The sequence below is a fragment of the Salvelinus fontinalis genome, chromosome 24, assembly GCF_029448725.1.
Source record: "Salvelinus fontinalis isolate EN_2023a chromosome 24, ASM2944872v1, whole genome shotgun sequence".
NCBI lineage: Eukaryota > Metazoa > Chordata > Actinopteri > Salmoniformes > Salmonidae > Salvelinus > Salvelinus fontinalis.
This window is the reverse complement of record NC_074688.1, coordinates 18810225-18833065: the sequence shown is the minus strand read 5'-3', so window position 1 is coordinate 18833065 and position 22841 is coordinate 18810225. Positions and strand designations below refer to the sequence as shown.

Genomic DNA, 22841 nt, shown 5'->3' with positions numbered 1-22841 from the left:
AGGGGGAGAAACAATCAGTGAGCTCATTACAACTTTTATGCAGGCTGCAGAATTCCCCAGACAGCTCTATGATTAAGTAGAGGCAGGTGTACTTCTCAGAAGAGTAGCCTGTCAAGCTGGATATTTTGAAGGTACTAAGTACAGTAATCAATGGAATAGACGTCCATTAAATAAAAAACAACAACACGATAAGCAGAGCGAAAGAGAGTAATGTCTTTGTGTTTTTAATCAAAGTTTTGAAGTGCCACTTTAATCAAGTGTACAGATTTATTTTGGGGGAAAGTAATTGTATACTTAAATAGTGCTGTTCATGATTTTACTAAGTTTATTTCAACAGGGTCATTAGCAAGAGGCTCTTTACACTTCTTCTATATGTCATGCTTTCAGTATATCAACAGCAGGTCAAACTTCATAAAATATCATATGACTTAAAGACACTATGGAAGTTGAATTCCTCTCTGATTCAGAGGGGTTGGGTTAAATGCGGAAGACACATTTGGGTTGAATGCATTCAGTTGTACAACTGACTAGGTATCCCTTTTCCCTAATTGTTTGTTAAATGTTGACTTGACTGTATGGTTCATATACAGCACATTATCACATACATAATATTTATATCATAAGAAGGTGTGCTCCTTTCTGTCCAATTAGGTATTTCTAGAAAAAATTATTTTGGCCACTTGGGTGACCCCTTTTGGCTCAAGAGCGTCCCCAGAGGCAAAAGTTCTGTATGGCCTCATCTTTAATCTCTTTCATTCCTTTGCACCAGATCTTTTGTGTTTCACCTGAAAAGAACCCTCTGACCGTGCCAAAATAAATGCCCCAAAACAGTTCATAATCTTGGGACTTCAAACAACACTGATATAGTACAGGGCATTAAATCCTGACAGGGACGTTATCATATATTGCCCAAAGAGTAACCAACAGGGCTGTCTCCCTCAACAAAAATACCCTGTCGGGAAGCGCTGTTGGAAATGTTTGCTTGTCTCCTGTCTCTTATTTCTCTGACTAAACTCGTCTGGTTGTGTTTATTTTCAGATCTGACTTGTCCTGGTCAACCACAGACAGTGGACCCAGACATGCTGTGCTCGGATGAATCCAAGTATATTTGTTGTGTAGGCTACAGATGCTTTTAAAAGCTCTTTAAAACAGCGCCCAATGACGATGCACTGTAACAGACTGCTCTCTTTCTTTCTCTCACGCTCTTTCACTCGCTCTGCTCTAAAAAGAAAGTCCATTCCACTCTTAAGTAGCTAAGACGTTCTAAATTGAGCTGCCTCTCCATTCTCTCCATTCTCACCTGTCCATCAAATTCTGAGGGCAGCTCAGACAGAGCAGTGACACCACGGAGTGTCATGTTTTCTGCAGTCAGAAAGGCTCCCATGCCAGTGTCCTTGGCTTTTTTTGTTTGCCTTTTTAGAGTATAGGGCACCATTTGGGATCCAGACAAGCTCTTCTTCCTTCGTCATGCTCAAGGCTACCACTAGAGGTCTCCCGTGTTTGGTTTCTGTGCTGGCAGAGAAAGACCTGCTTGTTGAAGAAGTTAATTCCTCCCTATTTCTCTGACTTAATGTTATTTTCTCGTGAATAAGTAATTAATCTCTTTCCAAATTACTATCACTGTTTATTTGAATACCGGATGTCAATGCACTGAGATGAAACTACGTTGTTCAAGATTTGTGACCATTAGTTATAGATTGGAATATTCCACATCATGGTATTTACAGACAACAATAATCACTAAACAGGGCTTAAAAAATGATCCCAAACGTAAGCTGCCAGGCCCTGACCCTCTTCAACTGGTGTAATTTCATGTCAGTCACAGATTTGTCTCCCTCCCACTCCCCCCTATGGAGTGAACAAGGGGCAGTTGTTCTGTCAGTGACATGTCAGTGCATCGGAGGGAGCAGCGTTGAGGCTGTGGCCTCATATCAGCCCCAGCAGAGGCAACAGTGGGCTCCAGTGTATACTGCAGCCAGGAAACGGCCCGGGACCTGGGAGGATGATGAGCAGATGCTGGGGAGGAGGGGGGTTGGGAGGGTGAGCGGGGTAGTCTGGATAAACAGCCCGTACTGTCATGGCCAGGCAGCGTTCACCATACACAGCACAGACTGGACACTGCAGAACACACACACATCCCAAGGTTGTTTTAAACCAATAGGTTACCTAGTTCACAAATGTGCCTGTCACAGTTTCGGATGAACATTTTCAGATTAACAATAGTCAGCCCCATATATAGTCATTTTCCTGGCACCATGGTTCTGAGACTCCCACATTGCTTCTGGTAAGTACTCAAACAACCCTGTTACAAAGTCCTGTAGCCTACAGTACCCCTCTATCGGGCCTCAGGTCGCTAAGGATTCCCACTGGCCAGAGATTTGGGAGGAGGAAACTTGAACAAGTGTTCTTTCCTTAGCTTGGAATCTCCTCCAGCAGAGGGCATGCTTGATATAACACCATCTGTGTTGCCTCCTCAACAAGCCATTTATTACTACCACATTACAGTGTTCCAAGACCCAATCAAACTGATAAACATCATTAGTCAACTCCCTTGTCGAATCCTCTTGTATAGAGAGGTGAATGACTGCAAAAGCAAAGAGAAAAGTGTTGTGTCCTGTATGCTGGGAAAGAAAGACTTCAGATATGTGTAGTCCCATAGAGCAGCATAGATGTCGAGAGAGAAGGGAGATTTCTTGTTTAGTCACAATTATGTTCTTTATTGTATGATACAGGCTATATTACCCTTTTAATTAATAGAACTTCAAGTTAACCACATTTTTTACTTTATTATAATTATACAAAATGTACAAAGTAGTGTGGATATATTTGATACATTTTAAACATAACACACAACTGCGAGACGGTACTATTCATGGCATAATTAAACGAGACAAAATTACCAAGTTAAAAGTAACAATCCGCAGGCTTTATTTTAAGATGACAATATCATACACATATAAATACAATTTCTGACCAATATAATAAAACAATATGCCACTGCAGTTATTGAATTTAAAACGACAAATCTAGGCTACCAAGAACACATCTGAGTTAAATTCAGAAGATGGAAACATGACAACATCAGAGTTACTGCTTCCATTTTCTCCGTTTGACTATTAGTTTTGCTTTGAAAGATCAGTTGAGAAAAAATGAGGGAAACATCAAGAGAATGGAGGACGCTATGCTAAGCGCATTATGATAGCATTACGCCGACAGAATCCAATTGGCGGGAAGAGTGAGCCTCTCATGTATGTCCATGATAACATGTTTACACGCTGCGTGGCTATACGTCCCCATGAACACACACACACTGAGTCATCATCTATTTGACACCGCAATATATATGACACCGTGCCCTTCCTTCATGAAGGACGGAAGGGCATTCTCCTTGAGAGTTCCTCCCCTACCATTATGAAACCTTTAGACACTTCACACAGTGGGCTCTCGTGGCCAATCCAATCAGAGGACCATGGAGGCTCCTGAGTACAACTCAGTTGGAGGTCAGTGATGGGCAGTGAACAGTGTGTGTGTCGGTGTGTGGTCTCTACAGCCACTTGACCAGAGGAAGAGAGTCCACCTTACTCACTTCCCAGGGGTCAAGAGGTCCCTGACCCACTGATTGGTTGGGAGCTAAAAGGTCAATAGGCTGGTCACTGGTGGCTGCTCAAGGTCAAAGACAGGCTTTTGATAGAGAAGGCAGGCGTTGTGGACAGCAAGCCACGGCCATTGTGATCTATTGTGAGCGAACACTGTTAGGGGGAACTCAAAAGGCACTTATCCCCCGAGAAACATTTAGATGTCCAGGTTGAAAGAAAGTTATCCTTGTGGATATGCCAAGATAATGACATTTTAACTTGCATCAAAGAGTGCCTTGGTATTGTTTTTAGAATGGAAACTTCTGTTTCAGGAGCTACTGCAGGTTTCCATCCATTTGTCTAAAGATTTTCAAGTGAAGATTCTAATATTCACATAAAAAGAGATGTACATTTTACAGGCAGCGGTGTGTTTCCATCAAATTGGCTTGTTGCAAATAAAAAGCTGTGCATGATTACGAAGTGCTCATAAAAAGCACTTTGTCGTAGGACCACACAACATAGCATCGTGTGACTACAAAATTACTGCGACATTTTTATTTATTTATTTATTTCACCTTTATTTAACCAGGTAGGCAAATTGAGAACACGTTCTCATTTACAATTGCGACCTGGCCAAGATAAAGCAAAGCAGTTCGACACATACAACAACACATAGTTACACATGGAGTAGAACAAACATACAGTCAATAATACAGTGAAAAATAAGTCTATATACAATGTGAGCAAGTGAGGTGAGATAAGGGAGGTGAAGGCAAATAAAATATATTAATAAATAAAAATCGAAAAAAGGCCATGGTGGCGAAGTAAATACAATATAGCAAGTAAAACAACACTGGAATGGTTGGTTTGCAGTGGAAGAAGGTGCAAAGTAGAGATAGAAATAATGGGGTGCAAAGGAGCAAAATAAATAAATACAGTAGGTAAAGAGGTAGTTGTTTGGGCTAAATTATAGATGGGCTATGTACAGGTGCAGTAATCTATGAGCTGCTCTGACAGCTGGTGCTTAAAGCTAGTGAGGGAGATAAGTGTTTCCAGTTTCAGAGATTTTTGTAGTTCGTTCCAGTCATTGGCAGCAGAGAACTGGAAGGAGAGGCGGCCAAAGGAAGAATTGGTTTTGGGGGTGACCAGAGAGATATACCTGCTGGAGCACGTGCTACGGGTGGGCGTTGCTATGGTGACCAGCGAGCTGAGATAAGGGGGGACTTTACCTAGCAGGGTCTTGTAGATGACCTGGAGCCAGTGGGTTTGGCGACAAGTGTGAAGCGAGGGCCAGCCAACGAGAGCGTACAGGTCGCAGTGGTGGGTAGTATATGGGGCTTTGGTGACAAAACGGATGGCACTGTGATAGACTGCATCCAATTTATTGAGTAGGGTTTTGGAGGCTATTTTGTAAATGACATCGCCGAAGTCGAGGATTGGTAGGATGGTCAGTTTTACAAGGGTATGTTTGGCAGCATGAGTGAAGGATGCTTTGTTGCGGAATAGGAAGCCGATTCTAGATTTAACTTTGGATTGGAGATGCTTGATGTGAGTCTGGAAGGAGAGTTTACAGTCTAACCAGACACCTAGGTATTTGTAGTTGTCCACATATTCTAAGTCAGAGCCGTCCAGAGTAGTGATGTTGGACAGGCGGGAAGGTGCAGGCAGCGATCGGTTGAAGAGCATGCATTTAGTTTTACTTGTATTTAAGAGCAATTGGAGGCCACGGAAGGAGAGTTGTATGGCATTGAAGCTCGCCTGGAGGGTTGTTAACACAGTGTCAAAAGAAGGGCCAGAAGTATACAGAATAGTGTCGTCTGCGTAGAGGTGGATCAGAGACTCACCAGCAGCAAGAGCGACATCATTGATGTATACAGAGAAGAGAGTCGGTCCAAGAATTGAACCCTGTGGCACCCCCATAGAGACTGCCAGAGGTCCGGACAACAGACCCTCCGATTTGACACACTGAACTCGATCAGAGAAGTACTTGGTGAACCAGGCGAGGCAATCATTAGAGAAACCAAGGCTGTCGAGTCTGCCGATGAGGATGTGGTGATTGACAGAGTCAAAAGCCTTGGCCAGGTCAATGAATATGGCTGCACAGTACTGTTTCCTATCGATAGCGGTTAAGATATCGTTTATGACCTTGAGCGTGGCTGAGGTGCACCCATGACCAGCTCTGAAACCAAATTGCATAGCGGAGAAGGTATGGTGGGATTCGAGATGGTCGGTAATCTGTTTGTTGACTTGGCTTTCGAAGACCTTAGAAAGGCAGGGTAGGATAGATATAGGTCTGTAGCTGTTTGGGTCAAGAGTGTCCCCCCCTTTGAAGAGGGGGATAACCGCAGCTGCTTTCCAATCTTTGGGAATCTCAGACGACACGAAAGAGAGGTTGAAAAGGCTGGTAATAGGGGTGGCAACAATTTCAGCAGATAGTTTTAGAAAGAAAGGGTCCAGATTATCTAGCCCGGCTGATTTGTAAGGGTCCAGACTTTGCAGCTCTTTCAGAACATCAGCTGACTGTATTTGGGAGAAAGAGAAATGGGGAAGGCGTGGGCGAGTAGCAGAGGGGAGGCCAGTGCTGTTGACCGGGGTAGGGGTAGCCAGGTGGAAAGCATGGCCAGCCGTAGAAAAATGCTTGTTGAAATTCTCAATTATAGTGGATTTGTCGGTGGTGACAGTGTTTCCTATCTTCAGTGCAGTTGGAAGCTGGGTGGAGGTGTTCTTATTCTCCATGGACTTTACAGTGTCCCAGAACTTTTTTGAGTTTGTGTTGCAGGAAGCAAATTTCTGCTTGAAAAAGCTAGCCTTGGCTTTTCTAACTGCCTGTGTATACTGGTTTCTAGCTTCCCTGAAAAGTTGCATATCACCGGGGCTGTTCGATGCTAATGCAGAACGCCATAGGATGTTTTTCTGTTGGTTAAGGGCAGTCAGGTCAGGAGAGAACCAAGGGCTATATCTGTTCCTGGTTCTAAATTTCTTGAATGGGGCATGCTTATTCAAGATGGTGAGGAAGGCATTTAAAAAAAATATCCAGGCATCCTCTACTGACGGGATGAGATCAATATCCTTCCAGGATACCTCGGCCAGGTCGATTAGAAAGGCCTGCTCGCTGAAGTGTTTCAGGGAGCGTTTGACAGTGATGAGTGGAGGTTGTTTGATCGCTGACCCATTACGGATACAGGCAATGAGGCAGTGATCGCTGAGATCTTGGTTGAAAACAGCAGAGGTGTATTTGGAGGGCAAGTTGGTTAGGATGATGTCTATGAGGGTACCCGTGTTTACGGAATTGGGGTGATACCTGGTAGGTTCATTGATCATTTGTGTGAGATTGAGGGCATCAAGCTTAGATTGTAGGATGGCTGGGGTGTTAAGCATGTTCCAATTTAGGTCGCCTAGCAGCACAAGCTCTGAAGATAGATGGGGGGCAATCAGTTCACATATGGTGTCCAGAGCACAGCTGGGGGCAGAGGGTGGTCTATAGCAGGCGGCAACAGTGAGAGACTTGTTTTTAGAGAGGTGGATTTTTAAAAGTAGAAGTTCAAATTGTTTGGGAACAGACCTGGATAGTAAAACAGAACTCTGCAGGCAATCCTTGCAGTAGATTGCAACACCGCCCCCTTGGCTAATCTATCAACAATTGCGCAAAAACAAATTAGCTGCCATTTGTCACATTATCTATTTCACAGACAAAAAAAGGATCCACCCTTTCAAACTTATTTTGTTTTCGTCAACATTTACGAAAGTTTACTGACAATTGCTGTTTCCATCAGGCCTGGCCTGAGTTTTTTATTCGACAGGCAGCCTACTTTTTACTGGCATATGCAGGACGATGAATGATGCTCAACTTGTTTTAAGTTCTTGGCTAAGAGATCGATTAATGTCTGAGTATCTGTGCACCCTACCAAGTGGGCAACATTTGGCACAGGACATCATAATGATGTTGCTTTGTAAGTCGATCTCGATGCGAGTGTCCTCTAAATGACTACAATTGGAAGATGTCATTTCTGGTTGTAAACTTGCTTTCAACAGATGCCTCACCAGATAAGATGTGTAAAAAACATCCACCTTATGTCATTACAACCAGTTGCCCACTGGGTAAAGTGTTGGGTGAACATTAACATTAGTATTCAAAGCAGATGACTGCTGGGACTGTCCAGCAGGATAGGACGCTGAAAGCCAAGTTCAAACTTTCAATCACTTCACTCTGCTTTGGGAGACGAGTAGATTGACCTCGTCAGAGAAACACATGGGGCTGTGGTTGTGGTGGTTTAGGTAGAATATTCTGGGTATATTCTGGGTATTGGTCCATTCCAACTTTCATGCCCTTGAGGTGCCTGTTTCTCCCCCTTATGACGTTTTGGAAATGTTAAACATAACCCCCCCCTCTAGACACTTACCTGATGTTTGACTGTAACCTTTGTATGTTCGTCTTTCACCTTTCTTTATGGTCAGGGTTTCATTCAAAGATGAGTTGGCTCTTATTGTCATGAATTACTAGTTCTGTTATGAGTTAACCACTTCTTAGTGTGGAACGTGTGATACCTATGGTTTTCAGAGAATACAAATGAGGCAAATAGCACCCTTGCATTCTCAACATTTATAATAACTCCCATCTCTCTCTCTCACACACACACACACACACACACACACACACACACACACACACACACACACACACACACACACACACACACACACACACAATCTTGACTTTTCCAATAAATATACCTTTCAATCCACTTCAGCCCCGAACTCGGCTACCATATTATTTGTGTCTGGATGGCTAGCACTGTCCTGGTGCTGTGTGGGGTTTAATTGGAGGATCATGTAGGTCTTTCTAGCCAATCGGAGAGATTGGTGCTGTTCCTCTCCTAGCAACAAGACTCCCTAGCTGTGCTGTGCTGCTAGCTAACTGACACCTAGAATAACTCATTTTTTCCCTTTATTTTTCCTTTCGTTCCGTCTGCCTTTCATTCTTGTTATCCTTGTCAGTTATCTTTCATCAAACATACTGTAGCCATCCACAAAATGTCAATAAGCTGCGTCTGGCCACAGTATAAATAACAGTAGACCTGAGGACACAGGTCCTGACTTGGTGTGTGTCATAAGAGGCATCATTTACTAGTCTTTTCTTTGACTTGAGTGAAACTAAAATCTCATGTACAATTAATCTTTGTCATCGTTTTCTGTCATTTCTTTAAAAGCATTTATCATTGATACAAAGGAGATGAAGTGAATGAGAATAGAGAAATTAAGTCATCTTCCAAGTGAAAGAAAGAGATGAGTAGATGAAACAATAGCCTGCGGTGCAGTCATATTGTGAGATAAAACAATATCATGAGACAGAGAATCTTATTTATATCGCCGCAAAAATGACAGATGTATTTATTTTTGTCAATTTCTGTCTTAGATTCTCCCTCCAACTCCCAAATGGCACTCTATACCCTATATGCCTATAATGCATGCCTTTTGACCCAGAGCCCTATGGGTCCTGGTCTAAACCAGTGCACTTTATAGGGCATAGGGTACCATTTAAGACTCATTCGAGGTGTGCTATTATGCCGGATGGCGAACACTATCATATTCTCTCCATGGCGACTGCTGACCCCTTTCAGTGCATACTTCCTAATAATAGCGGGCCTGGTCAGGTTGCTATGTTTAGCAAGGTGTCAATGAGTCTCCATCAGGACTGGGGCTAGCTGCCTATCTCCACACAGAGTGGACAAGGTTGAGATGGCTTACCACCTCCTAGCCCTTCTGCTGTTTCAGCATCAAGCTCTGGGATCAACCCTCAGCTCAACATACACGCACAAACACACGCACGAGTGACACAAGCCTACCAGACGAGCGAAATAACTTCTATGCTCGCTTCGAGGCAAGTAACACTGAAACATGCATGAGAGCATCAGCTGTTCTGGACGACTGTGTGATCACGCTCTCTGCAGCCGATGTGAGTAAGACCTTTAAACAGCTCAACATTCACAAGGCTGCAGGGCCAGATGGACTACCAGGACGTATACTCCGAGTATGCACTGACCAACTGGCAAGTGTCTTCACTGACAATTTCAACCTCTCCCTGTCTGAGTCTGTAATACCAACATGTTTCAAGCAGACCACCATAGTCCCTGTGCCCAAGAACACTAAGATAACCTGCCTAAATGACCACCAACCCGTAGCACTCACGTATGTAGCCATGAAATTCTTTGAACGGCTGGTCATGGCTCACAACACCATTATCCCATAAACCTTAGACCTCGATTCAGACTTAGACCCCACTCCAATTTACATACCGCACCAACAGATCCAAAGATGATGCAATCTCTATTGCACTCCACACTGCCCTTTCACACCTGGACAAAGGAACACCTATGTGATAATGCTATTCATTGACTACAGCTCAGCGTTCAACACCATAGTGCCCTCAACGTTCATCACTAAGCTAAGGACCCTGGGACGAAACACCTCCCTCTGCAACTGGATCCTGGACTTCCTGACAGGCCGCCCCCAGGTGCTAATGGTAGGTAACAACACATCCGCCACGCTGATCCTCAACACGGGGGCCCCCTAGTGGTGCGTGCTCAGTCCCCTCCTGTACTCCCTGTTCACTCATGACTGCACGGCCAGGCACGACTGCACGGCCAGGCACGACTCCAAAACTATCATTAAGTTTGCTGATGACACAACAGTGGTAGGCCTGATAGCCAACAACGATGAGACAGCCTATAGGGAGGAGGTCAGAGACCTGACCGTGTGGTGCAAGGACAGCAACCTCTCCCTCAATGTGATCAAGATAAAGGAGATTATCGTGGACTACAGGAAAAAGAGTACAGAGCATGCCCCCATTCTCATCGACGGGGCTGTGGTGGAGCAGATTGAGAGCTTCAAGTTCCTTGGTGTCCACATCACCAACAAACTAACATGGTCCAAGCACACCAAGACAGTTGTGAAGAGGGCACGACAAAACCTATTCCCTCTCAGGAGACTGAAAAGATTTGGCATGGGTCCTCAGATCCTCAAAAGATTTTACAGCTGCACCATCGAGAGCATCCTGACGGGTTGCATCACTGCCTGGTATGGCAACTGCTCAGTCTCCGACCGCAAGGCACTACAGAGGGTAGTGCGTACGGCCCAGTACATCACTGGGGCCAAGCTTCCTGCCATCCAGGACCTCTATACCAGTGTCAGAGGAAGGCCCTAAAAGTTGTCAAAGACTCCAGCCACCCTAGTCATAGACTGTTCTCTCTGCTACCACACGGCAAGTGGTACCGGAGCGCCATGTCTAGGTCCAAGAGGCTTCTAAACAGATTCTACCCCCAAGCCATAAGACTCCTGAACAGCTAATCAAATGGCTACCAAGACTACCCCCCCCCCCTTTTACACTGCTGCTACCCTCTGTTATTATCTATGTATAGTCACTTTAATAACTCTCCCTACATGTACATATTACCTCAATTACCTCGACACCTGTGCCCTACACACACACACTCAGACATGTTTTCAATGTTACATATCTGCTTCACATATCTGTGTGGTACAACAGACAAACCATCTATCTATACAAACAACCCACATCATGAGCACCGTTAATAATACCAGCTTGCTTGACAACTTAATGAAACAACTGTGAAGCGTGAGAAAGACAAACTTGACTTTTAAACCCCCTGGCTCAAACATGACCTCTTGTGAGAAAACTGGAGAAATCCCAGTAACCCCCCCCCATTCAGCTTCCTCCCACTTCCACACTATTGGCCACTTGCCCTGCCCTGGTCATGATTTAAGACATGAATACAGATTTGTTATTATTTGTACATATTAGTAGAAGGCTGTTGGCACTCTACTGAATCGTTTTCACCTCTTTAACACTGCGTCTAAGTATATACTTGTTTGCCAAATACCACAGACTCCCTTATGTACGGTGGCCTACTAAGCACAAACCATATATGCATGTACACATTGTTTTACACATATTGTAGATGTAAATGTCTCTTCTGTAATGTCATTGGTGCCTTTTTAGCATAGCCTAAAATGTGAGGCTTCTGAGTTATTATTTTTATTCTCTAATGTTACGGACATCTCCCCAGCATTGGACAAGGCTAGAGGTGTTCTGTAGCTACAGAGACTCCATGTGGCTTAAACCAATACAATCTCTTCCATGTGGCGAGAGGGTTATAGTAAGCCCCATAGGCATCTCTGAGGAGGGTACAAGTTTGAAATTGAGATGTTAACAGCACAGGCACAACCTACTGAGTCGATGTTTTGCTTGCATGAGCGTTTAATGTTCTTTTCCTGTGAACTCTTGTTCCTTTAGTCATTGCGAGGGTTCTCTGGTCTTCAAGAGTGACTGTCTGTCCGTCCGTCTATTTGTCATCACGCGACATTGGCGACACCTGGAACGGGGTGACTATGAACAGGCACAGTGTAGATCTTGTCATTTCCTCCTGTGAATGAATCATTCCTCCCCCCAGCACACGGTACACTGGCAACATAAAAGCTACGTTCGTTGTTTGAACCGTGGCACCGCTGATCACCTATTGTTCTGGCTCATTAATATCCGTTGCAAATCTGCTTATTCTCCAGATTCCATCAATACGGCTCGGACAAAGGGATGGTTATTGCAGGGCCCTTCTAAGAACAAAAAACAAATAGCGGTTGCCAACGTGTTTCTTGATTCTCAGGAGCCCCAACAATGGGATTCTTTGTGGGACAGTAGGGGGATTGATGGGCATCGTGCTCTGCAGTGTGGGATGGCTGCAGTGAGTCCACGTCTCTTTCTCCCTTGCTCTCTGGGTTGAACACAGCAGAGTAGCTGCCATTCAAGCCCTTTTTTAGTCCGTCTCACACACAATATCTAAAGCTAATGCTACCATGTTGAATAAGGCTCTCTCCATCTAGACTGCAAAGATGGGAAGTTGAGGCTGGCAAGATAGCAAAGAGGCTCTAAAATGGCCAAAGATGAAAGATGGCTTGAGTGTGAACCAAAAATACTTGGATAATTTTATTGTGTCATGTCATTTCCCCCCTCATTATAGAATGTGTCCAGAATTGCCACCCGCCAACCCCTCTTTTACGCTACTGCTACTCTCTGTTCATCATATTTGCATAGTCACTTTAGCCATATCTACATGTACATACTACCTCAATCAGCCTGACTAACCGGTGTCTGTATGTAGCCTCGCAATTTTTTTATAGCCTCGCTACTGTATATAGCCTGTCTTTTTACTGTTGTTTTATTTATTTACCTACCTATTGTTCACCTAATACCTTTTTTGCACTATTGGTTAGAGCCTGTACGTAAGCATTTCACTGTAAGGTCTACCTACACCTGTTGTATTCGGCGCACGTGACAAATAAACTTTGATTTGATTTGATCTGCCCCTCACTGCCAACTTCCGAGTTAATGAAAACACAACATTCGCTCTCTCTCTCAGCCCCCCTCTCTCTGCCCCCCCCCCCTTGCTCTCTCTCCAGCCCTCCATTACCATTCACTCACTGAGGCCATTACCAAACAGTGTCTGGGGACATGGTTGGGGCGACGGGCATCCTGGGAGAAAAAGGCTCTCTGGTCTGGACACGGTGTCACATTAATCCGTGCCAGCTTCCTTCACATGTCATGACTGGAGGGAAGGAGCCAAACTGGGGCCCCCAGTTCCATGCATAACCATATAGATGGAAACTGTCTGTTGGTGATTGCAGTGACATTTGAATGGATATTCTGTGGCTGCCTGTTGACCTCCCACATTGGCATGGCATTGGCTGGAAATATGTGCATTCAGATGGCTACTTGACAGGGAAGAGAGACACAGTGCAACATTTTACACAAGATCAATTGAAGACCATTGAAAGATCAAAAAATCTTAACACAGAGAAACCCACATTCATATTAGGAAATATTTCCATTTATCTTTTTATGAATACTGAATGATTACTGTTTCAGATATAAGTGTTACTGGCTGGGTTGTGTCTCCAAGTGTTTTTGACTTGCTGGTTTCGAGAAAGAGCTTTGTTTTCAAATAAGGACTATTCTGTCTTTAATGTCTACTTGTTAAATGTTTGTAATGTCTTAATGTAAATGTGATTGTTTGTAATGTCTTTTAAGTTCTGTTGGAACCCGGGAAGATTAGCTGACATTATGGCGTCAGCTAATGGGGATCCTAATAAAAATGCAAATTCAAATTGTAGAGTTTTAAGTAAAGACATTCAGGACTGAAAGATTCTCTGATTGAATGGAATCCCTTCCGTTATGTGTATAAAAAAGAAAATCACGTTATAGACTACTGCAACTGAATGAGATATGTGGCTAGTGGCTAGTAGCAGTAGTATGCGAGAACAAATGTCAATTTTCTGCTCAGCTTAATTTGTTTGAGAATTTCAATCAATCCAATCATATGCAGTGAGTAGAACCTGAACTGTATAGGCCTGACCAATGCTGACATCAACACATTATTAATAGCCAACCCAAAGAGGAATGACAGTCGGACACTTCTTTACATTCTAGAACAGGAAAAGAAACAACCCATTTATTTTTACCCTTTCCAAGTACTCCTATAATAGAAAATGCAAGTGTCTAAAGTTGAGCAACTGGACCTTATTGTGGCAGCTCTATTCTGAGCCTGGGCTAAATTATACAAACCCTAGAGACTAGTGGGTCAGGTGGTCTGAAAGATGTGCATTCCTCAGCAGCACACACACACCCTCCCTGAACCCCCCTGCAGACAGGCGTAAGCCCCCATTTCTCTCCTAGACTTTCCCAGCTGCAGGAGGCTTTAAACCCCAACAAGGACTACGCCCCAAATGGCATCCTATTCTGGTTAAAAGCAGTGCACTATGTTAGGAATAGGGAGCCATTTGGGACACACACATGATCAGATAGAGGCTCTGCTGCCCCTGATCCTCTTCTGCAGTAGCCATTCTGATAAGGAGATCATCGTAATGACACAACCTCCGGAGTCCATTTGTCGCTCACTCTGATGTTTCGGAACAGTAGGAAATGGGGTGTCTGTTTTTTATACTGTTTTGACAGGAGGTCAAAACAGTGGCTACAGACAGTGAGAAGGCTACAGACAGTGAGAAATCTGAAAACAACACCATAGGTCAGTGCAACCATGCCAGCCATATGTCAACGGTGTGTGTGTGTTATTGCTGTCCTCTGATGGGGCAGCAGTTGGGAGGGTGGGGGGTGTGGGGGACTGGAGACAAGCTGCCGTCTCCCTAATGTACTGAACTTGTGATTGGCTGGGATTTCTGACCGCATACCTGATACTGACTCACCTCTAATGGCCTTCTTCCTGTAGTCAGGCTCAGACAGGGCTCCTTTCTCCCTTTATCTCTCCCAACCTCCTTGTTACAGAGATCAGGTTGCAAAAAGGAAAAGCCGACTAACTGCCTCTGCAACCTCTCTCTCTCTCTCTCTCTCTCTCTCTCTCTCTCTCTCTCTCTCTCTCTCTCTCTCTCTCTCTCTCTCTCGATGGCTGCTAGGAAAGTTACAGGAGAAGACAAGAGTATCCTGATTATGAATATAGAAGTGTAGCCTACCCAATGAATATAGGTGACATTTTGTTGAGAGGAGAAAAGCGAAGAGTAGAGAATAAAAGAGGAGAAGTGGCGAGGCCAGACGAGTTGCACAGAGCCACAGTGTCCTCCTCCTCCTCCCCCTTCCTCTCCTCTCTATACCCTAACTCATGAGCTGCATGTGGCTGCTGGGAGAGACAGTGCTACTGCTGGTGCCTCTGCTGCGAGGGGCCAGGTGTTGCTGGGTGCCGATTCTCAATGTCATTGGTGATGTGAGAGGACAAAGGCTGTATTGAGGGCCCAGGCAGAGGGCTAGGAGCAGTGGGATAGTCTTACAGAAAAGCCTGTGTTTGTGCCAGGGCTCCCCCTAGTACACAACAGCCACTGTGTTCTGTTCCTTCGCTCCCAGCTTTGTCCTCACGCTCATCCCCCCCACCCCCTTTTTTTGTTTAGAACAGGTAGCAACAGAAGACTCACATCTAGGGCGTAGATGAGCGGGACAGATAGGCAAGTGTTAAGAACACAGTTCGGGTTCATTCTAGACCGGGCTAAGCGCGTTCTGACAAAGGGCTGGAACAGCTGGGAAACACACCGACTCCATCTACACGGTTAGCCATTCAGAAGACACCTGGTCTACAGAGAAAGCTCCACAGATATTCCTATGATGTCTAAACAGAGACTCAAAGAGCCAAACTGTTGCTCAAACGAATTGGTCTCTGAACAGAAATATTTGTAGCACTTTTTCCTGTGAAGGAATTTCCTAGCAAAAAGATTGGCTGCCAAACCTTGTGTACCAGTTTGGGCACGAGGATGACCTAAGACAAGTCATATGATATGATATGTAATACACTGGTATTGTCTTATTGAACTGTGAGGACAAAAGAGGTCAAAAGTTGCATTTGCCACAATGTTAGTTAGTCCATTCAAGTCCATTCGCTCCCCTGAAAGTAAACATAAATAAATGAACGCTTTGCTTTCTGCAAAACAATTTACAATGCTCCCTTATTTAAATTAAAGTCCACAACTTTGGTCTCTATTCAATCCGTATAGTGGAAGTTTAAAGGCGTTAGCGGAGACTGCATCACACTAAGAGCTGCATGACGGCTCGATTGAGAATTAACTTAACATTTCTGTCACGCAATCTGTAACGCTTCAGCCCTACCTCCTCGTAAACTCATGACAAAAACTATCATGGATGAAAAATAATAGAATACGCACACGCGCCGACATGTCCAGCCCCATCTGTATGAGGCGGTAGATACGAGGGCCAGTATGGTCATCCTCTAGAAGGGATGTGAGCTGCCTTGTGGATGAAAACAGAGATGTGATAATGAGGGCCTTGCCCAGCAGCACAGAAAAACATCCTGTCCTTCGCAAACTGACAAGTCATCAGAAAGCAGGCGCAGCAGCTGGCAACAGTGGCCCCCTCCCAGTCTCCCAGAGACAGAGACACAGTTCCTCTCCTTCGTAGATGTCTTTTTATCTTTCTCTCTCCCTCTCTCCATCTGCTCTGACCTCTCTTTATACACTAGCTAATTAACCTGTGTGTGTGTGTGTGTGTGTGTGTGTGTGTGTGTGTGTGTGTGTGTGTGTGTGTGTGTGTGTGTGTGTGTGTGTGTGTGTGTGTGTGTGTGTGTGTGTGTGTGTGTGTGTGTGTGTGTGTGTGTGTGTGTGTGGGGTCCCGTGTGGCTCAGTTGGTAGAGCATGGCGCTTGCAACGCCAGGGTTGTGGGTTCAATTCCCACGGGGGGACCAGGGTTCAATTCCCACGGGGGGACCAGGATGAATATGTATGAACTTTCCAATTTGTAAGTTGCTCTGGATAAGAGCGTCTGCTAAATGACTTAAAATGTAAAAAAAAAAAAAAAAAAAAAAATGTAAAAATGTGTGTGTGTGTGTGTGTGACATCATCCATGATATGACTGACTCTCCTGGTCTCTCTTCCTCTCCTAGTTCTGGAAGCAGTGTCAGCCCTCTCTAAACCAAACTATCCAAACACAACCAGAAACCGTCTGTATCCCAAAGCTGCTTTGCGCAGTAAATAAAGCCCAAATCTCTATTTAAGCTCAATGTGCCAGAGATGATCTCAGACTGGCTGTGCATCAGGAGAGAGAACATCCTGGGTGGCAGATAGACAGAGGGAAATGGGAAATTAGACAAAGAAGAAAGGATGAACGTGAAACATTGCATCAGGAGTACACACGACTGCACACCCACATACCAAACATGCACGCACACATGCAGGAGGACACACAAACACACACACGCATAAATATCCATACCCATGATTAGTCAAAGAATGGATTGCGTGAAGCTGAAGTCAATGCCTTCCTCAGACAGATATGGCACAAAACACAATATTGCAGACAATGTATTTTGCTGAATAAAAGCAGATTTGGGTGGAGGGGGCGGGAGGGAGGTGGTGCAGTAGTGAGAAGGGGTGTGGGACGAGGGGTGTGGGGGACAGGAGCAGGGGCGGGGGGGGGGTCTGGATAATTAACCATCCACAGAACTGTGTCATTCATCTATTGTCTGCCTCTGTAGTCTGTAGAGGACCTTCAGATAAATGGAAATGCTCCTTTTCCCTTTTCCTTTTTTTGACTTGGAGGAGATTCTCCTTGGATCTTATCGATTTTCCTCACTGATACTGCATCCGCAAACTTCGTTACACACACACACACACACACACACACACACACACACACACACACACACACACACACACACACACACACGCTGTATGTTTGTTTTACTATCCTTGTGGGGACCAGACAATAGATTCCCTTCAAAATCCTATTTTCCCTAACCTCTAAACTGAACCCTTAACCTAACACTAACCTTAACACTTATCTTAACCCCAAAACTCTAAAACTAACCCCTAACCCCTAACACTAACCGTAATTGTAACCCTAACCCAAGGTGTAACCCCAATCCTAAACCTTTAGCCTAAAATAGTCAGAATTGTCCCTGTTGTACTATCCAATGATAGTCAAGCCAAACACACACACACACACACACACACACACACACACACACACACACACACACACACACACACACACACGTATAACCTGCAAGATAGCCAGTGGCTGGCCTTTCCTACAGTATAGTGGCCACCAGCAGACTAGTTGCCTTTCCAGAGAATTCCGAGGGTGGTGTTTTAATATCCCATGCTGCTTTGCACCCTCACATTTCACACTGCAACATTAACAGGAGCTGACACAGAGGATTCAACATAGACAGCTGGAATGCCTGGGCCTTTTGTGCAGCGTGGATCTCAGCCAAAAGCCTCCGTTCGGAGGCCAAGAGAGACCTGGGAAAAAGACTTCTCCTTGGAAATAAACACAAAACTGTCCAAGAGGAAGGAATGTGCCACTGGCGAACAAATGGAGCCGGGAGGGACTGTGCAGTGACCGGACAGCACCATGCAGGACAGGAGCCTGCTCTGCTGGGCTCGGCAAGCTGGGCTGGAACACTGTGTCTGAGAGCTCCGACCTCTAAGCTGTGGACCAACAACCACTCACACTATGAGAATACATAGTCATTATGATAATTTCACACACATATTGATCGCCTCAATTCCTACAGTATTCAGTGAGAACAAGAAGGGACAAGCATATTCTATGTCTTGAAATATGATACAACAAAAAACATAGGTCAGATACTACTGGCATGAAACAGTTCACTGTGAGATAACACATCAATTATGTAAACACTGCATCTCCAAAATAAAAATATTTAATCAAATGTGAATAAAACAGATACATGACATATCAGCATGATATTAGGAAAACATCTAGAAGTACCGCTAGCCTATAGAAACAACTGAATGGGATAACAGAAGAACTGCACATAGTGGGAGTCGATGAATGAGTGTGAATGAGGTGAGCTTTGTGTGTGTCTCCGTGCGTGTCCCTGTGTGTGTTAATGTGTCTGTCGCTGTCCCTGTGTGTGTCTCTGTGTCTGTGTGTCCCTGTGTCTGTCCCTGTGTCTGTGTGTGTCACTTGTGTGTGTGTGTGCATTCCCAGCATAGAGCAGGCCCCTCCTCCCAAGGGATCAGAACAGTGACTCAAACACCTGGCCTGTTGTTCCTGGTCAGGGTTGGCAGGGCAACACAGTTCTAAAGCTTAGGATGGGAGACACACTTGAGGAATCTCAAACCTAGTGAATGTGTGGGCATGTGCATGTGTTTCTGTGTGAAAGTAGTGCAGTGATACATGTGTCTTTGAATTGTAGCACATACTTTTGATGTAATCATAGATCCACTTTCTACTTGACTGATATTGTTAAGGGCAACACACCTGACAAAGCATACATGTACATGCACTACTACTGCTAAACGCATCCAATAAAAGACAGGTCAATAAAAATAGGGAAAATGATGTTCTACAAAATGGGATGGCACAGAGACAGCTTGTTGAAGGATCTCCATGGTAACCCCTCCCCAGTCTAGTCAAGGCTCACGGGCAGTTTGTTTGTATAGGCTGGCTAGTTCCGGAACGTATTCCCCCATGCTAATTGCCTTCAAATGCCAATGGCTCATTGCACTCAGCTAGTATCACCCAGCCAGCCATCGCATATATCACCACAGCAGCAATCTTTCACTTTTCATGGATTCACATACAGTGGGGAGAACAAGTATTTGATATACTGCCAATTTTGCAGGTTTTCCTACTTACAAAGCATGTAGAGGTCTGTACTTTTTAACATAGGTACACTTCAACTGTGAGAGACGGAATCTAAAACAAAAATCCAGAAAATCACATTGTATGATTTTTAAGTAAATGATTTGCATTTTATTGCATGGCATAAGTATTTGATACATCAGAAAAGCAGAACTTAATATTTGGTACAGAAACATTTGTTTGCAATTACAGAGATCATACGTTTCCTGTAGTTCTTGACCAGGTTTGCACACACTGCAGCACGGATTTTGGCCCACTCCTCCATACAGACCTTCTCCAGATCCTTCAGGTTTCGGCACTGTTGCTGGGCAATACGGACTTTCAGCTCCCTCCAAAGATGTTCTATTGGGTTCAGGTCTGGAGACTGGCTAAGCCACTCCAGGACCTTGAGATGCTTCTTACGGAGCCACTCCTTAGTTGCCCTGTCTGTGTGTTTCGGGTCATTGTCATGCTGGAAGACCCAGCCACGACCCATCTTCAATGCTCTTACTGAGGGAAGGAGGTTGTTGGCCAAGATCTCGCGATACATGGCCCCATCCATCCTCCCCTCAATACGGTGCAGTCGTCCTGTCCCCTTTGCAGAAAAGCATCCCCAAAGAATGATGTTTCCACCTCCATGCTTCACGGTTGGGATGGTGTTCTTGGGGGTTGTACTCATCCTTCTTCTTCCTCCAAACATGGCGAGTGGAGTTTAGACCAAAAAGCTCTATTTTTGTCTCATCAGACCACATGACCTTCTCCCATTCCTCCTCTGGATCATCCAGATGGTCATTGGCAAACTTCAGATGGGCCTGGACATGCGCTGGCTTGAGCAGGGGGACCTTGCGTGCGCTGCAGGATTTTAATCCATGACGGCGTAGTGTGTTACTAATGGTTTTCTTTGAGACTGTAGTCCCAGCTCTCTTCAGATCATTGACCAGGTCCTGCCGTGTAGTTCTGGGCTGATCCCTCACCTTCCTCATGATCATTGATGCCCCACGAGGTGAGATCTTGCATGGAGCCCCAGACCGAGGGGGATTGACCGTCATCTTGAACTTCTTCCATTTTCTAATAATTGCGCCAACAGTTGTTGCCTTCTCACCAAGCTGCTTGCCTATTGTCCTGTAGCCCATCCCAGCCTTGCGCAGGTCTACAATTGTATCCTTGATGTCCTTACACAGCTCTCTGGTCTTGGCCATTGTGGAGAGTTTGGAGTCTGTTTGATTGAGTGTGTGGACAGGTGTCTTTTATACAGGTAACGAGTTCAAACAGGTGAAGTTAATACAGGTAATGAGTGGAGAACAGGCGGGCTTCTTAAAGAAAAACTAACAGGTCTGTGAGAGCCGGAATTCTTACTGGTTGGTAGGTGATCAAATACTCATGTCATGCAATAAAATGCAAATTAATTACTTAAAAATCATTCAATGTGATTTTCTGGATTTTTGTTTTAGATTCCGTCTCTCACAGTTGAAGTGTACCTATGATAAAAATTACAGACCTCTACATGCTTTGTAAGTAGGAGAACCTGCAAAATCAGCAGTGTATCAAATACTTGTTCTCCCCACTGTATCCCCCCTTCACACACCCACACACGGCGAGGTAATCTGTCTGGGTAGATAACATCATTATCCTTACAGTACTGCCGGCTCTGAATGGCTAAACATGGGTGTAAATGTATTATTTTTTATCATGATGCCAGGAAAAGGATTTGGTTGGAGTTCTTATTGTGCTGATGGTCTGAGATGTGTAGTTTTCTGATTCTGCGATGTGTAGTTTTCTGATTCTGGAACACATTGGAAAGTCATTGTCATTTGACCATGGTCTTTTGTTGGAAATTGTTGCGGGCAATTTCAAATGTTTTTCAAAATTGTATTCATATTGTTTTACTACCTTAGAAGCCTAAGTAATATTAGTAGCCTATACAGAATCTAACAATGATTCATACTGTTAACTATAATTACATTGCTCGATTTAATACTGTTAATTATAATATCATGTTTTGATTTTGCATGATGTGTTTCTAAAATTTTAAGTACAATTCTGAATTAGGAAAAATAATGAAACCTATTCTCTGTGTGTGTAAATCTATAGAACCCAAGCTATAACCCTAACCCCAAACCAATTTTCTATATTTTCTTAATCCATGAGAGCAGTCATAAATTGACCAATTTACCTGTAGGCTCTCAGCAGGTTTATCTATATTTTTGGTTTGGTGCAGCACTGTAGCCTTAATACAGTGGTGTCCACTCTCTGCAACAGAGCCGCTCTCTACTATGTTCCTCCCTCAGTGTTTTTGGCATTGAGGGACATCGAGGGGATTTACATTTCCCTGGCAACTTCAATTTCAACTACAAAAGCAAAAAAACACCTCTGTAAGGGGATGGGGGGTGAAGAGGGATAATGATCATGTTATCTAATTAATTGTTTACACTTATCTCCCACACAATTTTTTCTTATTTTCACATATTTCCCATAGGGAGAAATGGGGTTTTCACACATTTGTAGGCTATGCCAAAAATGAAATGAGACACAGGTAGTAGCTATAGATGTAGAATCTTAATTTGATCACCCTGTTGCAGGATAAACTTTCCTGCAAAGGACATTTTTTTTACTTGTTGTGTGTTTAAGGTTTAAGAAGGTTTCTTAAATTTAATTTCCACTTTGAAATTTCAGACTTGATTTTTCCTTACGAAAAATTACTACGTTACTACAGACCTGGGTTCATTTGCGAGCTGTGCCACAACCAAAGTCCCATAGGACAGCGCACAATTGTTCGGGTTAGAGGAGGGTTTGGCTGGGGGGCTTTACTTGGCTCATCACGCCCTAGCGACTCCTTGTGGCAGGAAACACAAAGTGTTTCCTTTCAAATGGTACCAAGAATATGCATATCCTTGCCTCAGGGCCTGAGTTACAGGCAATTTGTTTTGGGTATTTGGGAAAAAAAAGGGCGGATCCTTTTAAGAATCGATGGGAAAATGTAAATAAGATGGGATCATGTAAGATAATGTAAATAAGATGGGATCATGTAAGATAATGTAAATAAGATGGGATAATGTAAGATAATGTAAATAAGATGAGATCATGTAAGATAA

The 22841-nt window shown here is 44.1% G+C and overlaps 1 long non-coding RNA gene across 1 annotated transcript in view; it reads right to left on the bottom strand.

Annotated features, from left to right (window-relative positions):
* LOC129822107 (uncharacterized) overlaps nt 1-22841 on the bottom strand; it is a 49236-nt gene that overhangs the window by 534 nt on the left and 25861 nt on the right. The window lies entirely within an intron of this gene.